The sequence below is a fragment of the Phyllostomus hastatus genome, unplaced genomic scaffold (assembly GCF_019186645.2).
Source record: "Phyllostomus hastatus isolate PE091 unplaced genomic scaffold, TTU_PhHast_1.1 phas_contig_34, whole genome shotgun sequence".
In the NCBI taxonomy this organism is placed as follows: domain Eukaryota; kingdom Metazoa; phylum Chordata; class Mammalia; order Chiroptera; family Phyllostomidae; genus Phyllostomus; species Phyllostomus hastatus.
The window spans coordinates 5,593,395-5,599,394 of record NW_025333857.1 but is presented as its reverse complement, the minus strand read 5'-3'; the positions used below and the strand labels follow the sequence as shown (position 1 = coordinate 5,599,394).

General features: G+C 38.8%; 1 pseudogene; it reads left to right on the top strand.

Moving 5' to 3' along the window:
* Positions 1-336: 336 nt before the first annotated feature.
* LOC123819845 overlaps positions 337-6,000 on the top strand; it is a 28,405-nt pseudogene continuing 22,741 nt past the window's right edge.

The window sequence follows — 6,000 nt, the reverse complement described above, 5'->3', positions numbered from 1 at the left end:
GAAGGAGGCAGAATATCTATCATGGTTCACAGCATGTATTCTGGAGTCAGGCTGCTCAGGTTTGAATACACTGGTTCTACTAGTACATATACCTGCCCTGTATGACCTTATGCAAAGTATTTCATCTTTCTTTGTTTCACCTTTACAATGGAAATGATAACACCAGGCCCAGCTCTTGGGGTTGTCATGAGGACAAAATGAGACATGTCAAGTTTATAGCACAGTGCCCAGAATCTGGTAAGTACTCAAAAATATTACCTATTATTATTATAATATAAAAGTTAAATTTTGAGTGATGAGAAGGTATTTTCCAGAAAGATAAAGTTGAAAATAGTTATGGGAAGTGACTGTGCACAGGAAGGGAAACAAAAAGAAGTCATTGAGACTGGAGAATGGATAAGACGTTCACCGGAAGTGGAGTGGATGGAGTGTTCAGGAAAAGACATTGGAGCAGTAAGTTTGGGGAATAAGGCAAAAGACTGGAATGACATTCTCAGCAGCCTCCATGTTATATTGAGGATAATGGCAATGTGGATACAGAAGTACTAAGATGATGATATTTTATGAGGAAGTACTGAAAATGGAATAAAACAAGAAGAGCTTGGAAGCAGAGTGAACTATTAAAAGTGTGCTGCAACAATCTTGGCAAGATACAATGGTCAAAATAATAATGTTAGTGATAAAGAGGGGCATGGCCAGATTCAAGAAACATCACTGAATTAGAACTCCTAGGTTTCAGTGAGCAATTATGGTGGCTATGAGTTTCCTGTATAGTGTGACAAGAATGATGATAGTGAAGCATCTCACCATTTGTCATTTAGGCTTAGGGGGCAGCTACAAATAACAGAAAAACAAAGCAGGAGGGATTAGCAATGTAGAAATTTATTTTCCTCTCAAGTAATAGTCCACAGCCAGACAATCCAGGACTGACAAGAGAGCCCATGGTGTCAGGCACCATGGCAACAGATGAAGAAGTGCTTCCTGTGGCAGATACCAGCCAGCAGTATCCATCTCTGCTGCAGATGCTCACTGAAACATGAGAAAAACATACACAGAGACAACCAGGTCCTGTGGGGAAATAGGGACAGAACAGCCACTCGCCCTAGTGGAGAGCACCCCATATCCATTCCCAAACAGATTTTTATTGAGAATACAGACTTAGTTTGTGGATTCACAGTCTGGCAGAAAAGATCAAAAGAAGTAGGTGACTTACAAAAGTGAAGACAGAACCCCCGCTGTGATTCTGGGCAGAGCTTGGAGTTTTAACATATGGCCCAAAGGGCTAGTTTAGGTTGCCTGTCTGTGCCTTCAAATTCTAATCTAATAACATCCTCCAGCAAACAGATCTCACAGGATCTTGCATATTCTATGTCTCAGGCCTGATTACCCCGGAAGTCCATCGTTTCTGGTCTGAGCTGCACCGCCCCTGCTATTTCTGCAGGCCTGAGTCAACAGAGGAGACAAAGGCAGCCAGGAGACTTGGATTTCTCACTTCTAAGAACAAGGACTCAGGCTTTGACAAAGCCAAGGGGGCAGGGGTTGATGTCCATCACCCCTTCATTTCCACATCTCCGAGTCCCTTCCCAGAGACCTCCTTGTGATCATGCCTGTCTTAGGCAATTCCCTCCATGGAAAATCTTACTCATCATTGGCTAACTGATCAAGCCCAGGAGGTCAGGTGCAGAACAGGCAGCATTCATGTCAGGGAAATAAGTTTTGTCTCCTTAGTGGCTCCTGGTCCAGAGGTCTCTCACTCAGCCTCAGTCATGGGGGGTTACAGCTTCCTGAGACCAGGAGAGGCATTCCCCAACAGCTTCCAGTGGCAGTCATTTAAATAGAATCCCCAAAAACTGACACAGGACCCTCCCCCTTACATCTCATTGGAAGAAATGAAAAGTAGGTAGATATTATTTTGGGTGACCATTTGTCCAGTTAATAGTTAGAGATCCTATTACTGTGTTGGAAGGATACAGTAGATCCTGGGAAATGAGAAGCACTCTCTGCCACAACCCAACCAGAGATCAGAATGGAGAAGCAAATATAACTCTGGGGAAAATAAAATTTGAGCTTAAGGTAGCTGTAGAAACATTCAGTAGGAAACATCCAGGAGATAGCTGAAGACATGTCTCTAGAAATGAGGAGACAGGTGTGAAAACATATATAGGAAGCTTACATTCCTTTCCTACCACTTCTAGTTCTCCTGAAATAAACCTCTGAGGCTCTGAAAGTGGCCTAGTTATTTCACCCATAGAGAAATGTTGCTGGCATGACAATAAACTTATAATAGAAATTATTACATTATGATTGTCAAAACATAGAGTAATTCACAAAGTTTATAGGTAAGAACTTTCTTCAAGGGTGGCTTAATAGGTCTGTTTCTGATGCCTATGGGCTGGTCATATTTTCCCCATGTTGGGTTTTGGAGCTTACATTTTGCTTCATGAATTTGAGGCAATGAACATTCAAAATCCCTTATAGAAACTTCTTTCAAAGAAACTTCATTCCCAGTGTGTATGCTCTATCAGGAATAACATTTAAAATTGTAAAATTTCTTTTGAGAAACAGAACTCTTCCTGGATTTCATGGTACCTGGAAAGCATAGGTGCCCCTACCCCATCCCCAAGTTTGACACCCTCAGAACACAGGTCAATAATTACCTCAAGTTGATCTTATATTCCTAAGGGACTCTTCGTTGTACTTCTATGAGTTAAAAATTTAGGCCCCCAGAGGCAAATCCATATATTCTTTCCAGGAAGAAAAATAATAGACTTTCAAAGTTGATCAGTCATAATTTAAAGAGACATTGGTAATTGGAGAAAATCCAGAGAATAACTCATATGGTGAGAGGTCTGAAAATCAAGTGTGTGTAAGACAGTTTGAGGAATCTTGAGAAGAGGGAAGCTTAGCAGGATTATAAGTTTCAAATATCAGAATCATGAACAAGAAACACATTTATCTATAAAATGGGACTAAAAAGAAGTTGGGAAGAAGCATATTGAGCCTAAAATTAGGTAGCATTTCTAACACCTGAAAATAATCTATGGAAAACAATTTTTTAAAGTAAAGTAAGAAAATAGGAAGTTGTTTGATGTAGTAAAGACTGCAAAACATCAATCAACACTCTATTTAACAATCAACACCACAAGCATTTCCATTCAAATCAGAAATACAATAATGATCCTTACTATTGATACTATTGTCTGACATTATTCTGTAACTTTTAGAGATTGAAATATGACAATAAAAAATAAAATGTATAACCATGGGAAAGGAGATGATAAGAAGTCATTATTTGCAGATGATATGATTTATATTTTTATCCAGAAATCCTAAGCAGAAACTGAAAACATATGTAAACAAATGAGAGTTTAGGAAGATGGCCTAATATTTTAAAAATGCAGAAAAGCAAGAGCCTGCCTATATATCAGTAGGATTGAATTAACATATATAATGGAAAATGATTCTATTAGTAATGAAATGACAGATATCAAGTTCTTGTAATACACCTAACAATTTGCTGTGCTAAGTGCAAGGTCAAATAAGCAGAGTGAGAAAAATCCATCTGATCCCCTCAAGCTTCATTATCCCAATGATAATTACACTTAGGCTGAGCTGGGCTCTAGGAGTGAGTCCCTGGCCTGGTATCGCCTCACTTATTTATATGGAGGAGGAGAGGATAGGGGAACACCAACGGACTGTGCAATGAGGTGAGCTATATGTGTTCTGGGATAGAGTCTTATTAGAAAAGGCAGCAAATTGAGGCATCCAGAGCTCAGCCAGGAGATTTTGAAAATCAGCACTGTCTTTATTGGCCCAAGATACTACTGTCCTACTGTTGAGCCAGCACAGGCCTGCTGACAGCTCAGAGCAAAACCACCAGAAAGAAGGATGAGATGGTCTCTAAGGCCACACACAGGACAAAATTTTTGTTCTTTCTCACAAGTAAATTGTAAGACTTGAATTACAAAGAATTTTTTTCTATGAGATGTTAAAAGAATATTTTGATAACTATATTCATGCCATTTACTCATTCATTCACTGAAAAATATTTTTTTCACTTTTTTTATTGTTGTTCAAGTACAGTTGTTCCCATTTTCCCCCCATGACTCCCCCCACCCAAGTCATCCCCACTTCCCTCCCTTGATCCTACCCCCTTTGTTTTTGTCTATGTGTCCTTTATACATGTTCCTGAAAACCCTTTTTCCCTTCCCCCCATTATCTCCTCCCACCTCCCCTCTGATTACTATCAGTTTGTTCTTAATTTCACTGTCTCTGATTATATTTTGTTTGCTTGTTTGTTTTATTAATTAGTTCTACTTATAGGTGAGATCATATGGTATTTGTCTTTCACCAACTGGCTTATTTCACTTAGTATAATGCTTTCCATTTCCATCCATGCTATTGCAAAGGGTAGGAGCTCCTTCTTTCTTTCACCTGCGTAGTATTCCATCATGTAAGTGTACCTTAGGTTTTTGATCCATTCACTTATTGATGGGCACTTGGGTTGCTTCCAGCACTTGGCTATTGTAAATTGTGCTGCTATGAACACTGGGGTGCATAGGTTCTTTTGGATTGGTGTTTCAGGATTCTTAGGGTATAACCCCAGTAATGAAATTGCCAGGTTAAAAGGCAGTTCCATTTTTAGTTTTCTGAGGAAATTCCAAACTGTTTTCAACAGTGGCTGCACCAATCTGCTTTCCCACCAACAGTACATTAGGGTTCCCTTTGCTCCACATCTTCTCAGACACTTGTTGTTTGTTGATTTGTTTATGATAGCCCTTCTCACTGGTTTGAAGTGGTATCTAGTTGTGGTTTTAATTTACATCTCTCTGATTGCTAGTGATGTTGAGTAGCTTTTCATATGTCTCTGGGCCCTCTGTATATCTTCCTTGGAGAAGTGTCTGTTCAAGTACTTTGTCCATTTTTTAATTGGGTTGTTTGGAATGGAGTCATGTGAATTCTTTATATATTTTGGAGATCAAACACTTGTCCAAGGTATCATTGCCACAGCAATTTTGAGAAAGAAGAACAAAGTAGGAGGGGTCACAATACCTGATATCAAACTGTATTACAAGGCCACTATAATCAAAACAGCTGGGTACTGGCATGAGAACAAACACATAGACCAATGGAACATATTAGAGAGCCCAGGAATGAATACAAGTCTCTATGGTCAATTAATATTCAACAAAGGGGGCAGAAGCATAAAATGGAGTAAAAATAGTCTCTTCAACAAATGGTGTTGGGAGAGCTGGACAGCTACATACAAAAGAAAAGGAAACCCAATCACCAACCTACACCACACACAAAAAGAAATTCAAGGTGGATAAAAGAATTAAACATAAATAATGACACCATAAAAGTCATAGAGGAGAACATAGGCAGGGAAAAGTAAGATATTCCATGCAGCAATATTCTCACAGATATGTCCCCTAGAGTAAGGGACAAAACATAAAGAATAAACAAATGGAATCTCATCAAAATAAAAAGCTTCTGCATGGCTAAAGAAAACAGCATGAAAATGAAAAGAAAACCAATCATATGAGAAAACATATTTGCCAATGAAAAATATTTTTTCAGAATCTGTTCTGCTGGTTAGTGTCACAAGTGCTAGGTTTACAATGGAGACCACACATGCAGCTTGCATTCTAGTGGGGAAGATAGTCAATAAACAAGTAATAAAATAAATCTATAATTAAAATTATGGCAATCACTAGAAATCAAATCAATGAAGGGCAATGGTAAAGAATAACTAGGGGATGGGGCAGGGAGGTGGATTACCTTAGGTAGCCTAGTCAAGAAATGACAGTAAGGAAGTACAACATTAATGGTGGGACTTAAAGTATCATCCAAAGACCCAAGAGAACAGTATTTTGGGAAGACAAAATGAGCAAAGATTCTGAGCTCAAAAAGAGCTAGAAGTGTTCAAAGAACAGGAAAAAAAAAGGCCAATTTCATTAGAGATCTTAGGCAAAGATAGTGGTAGAAAAGTGAAGACAT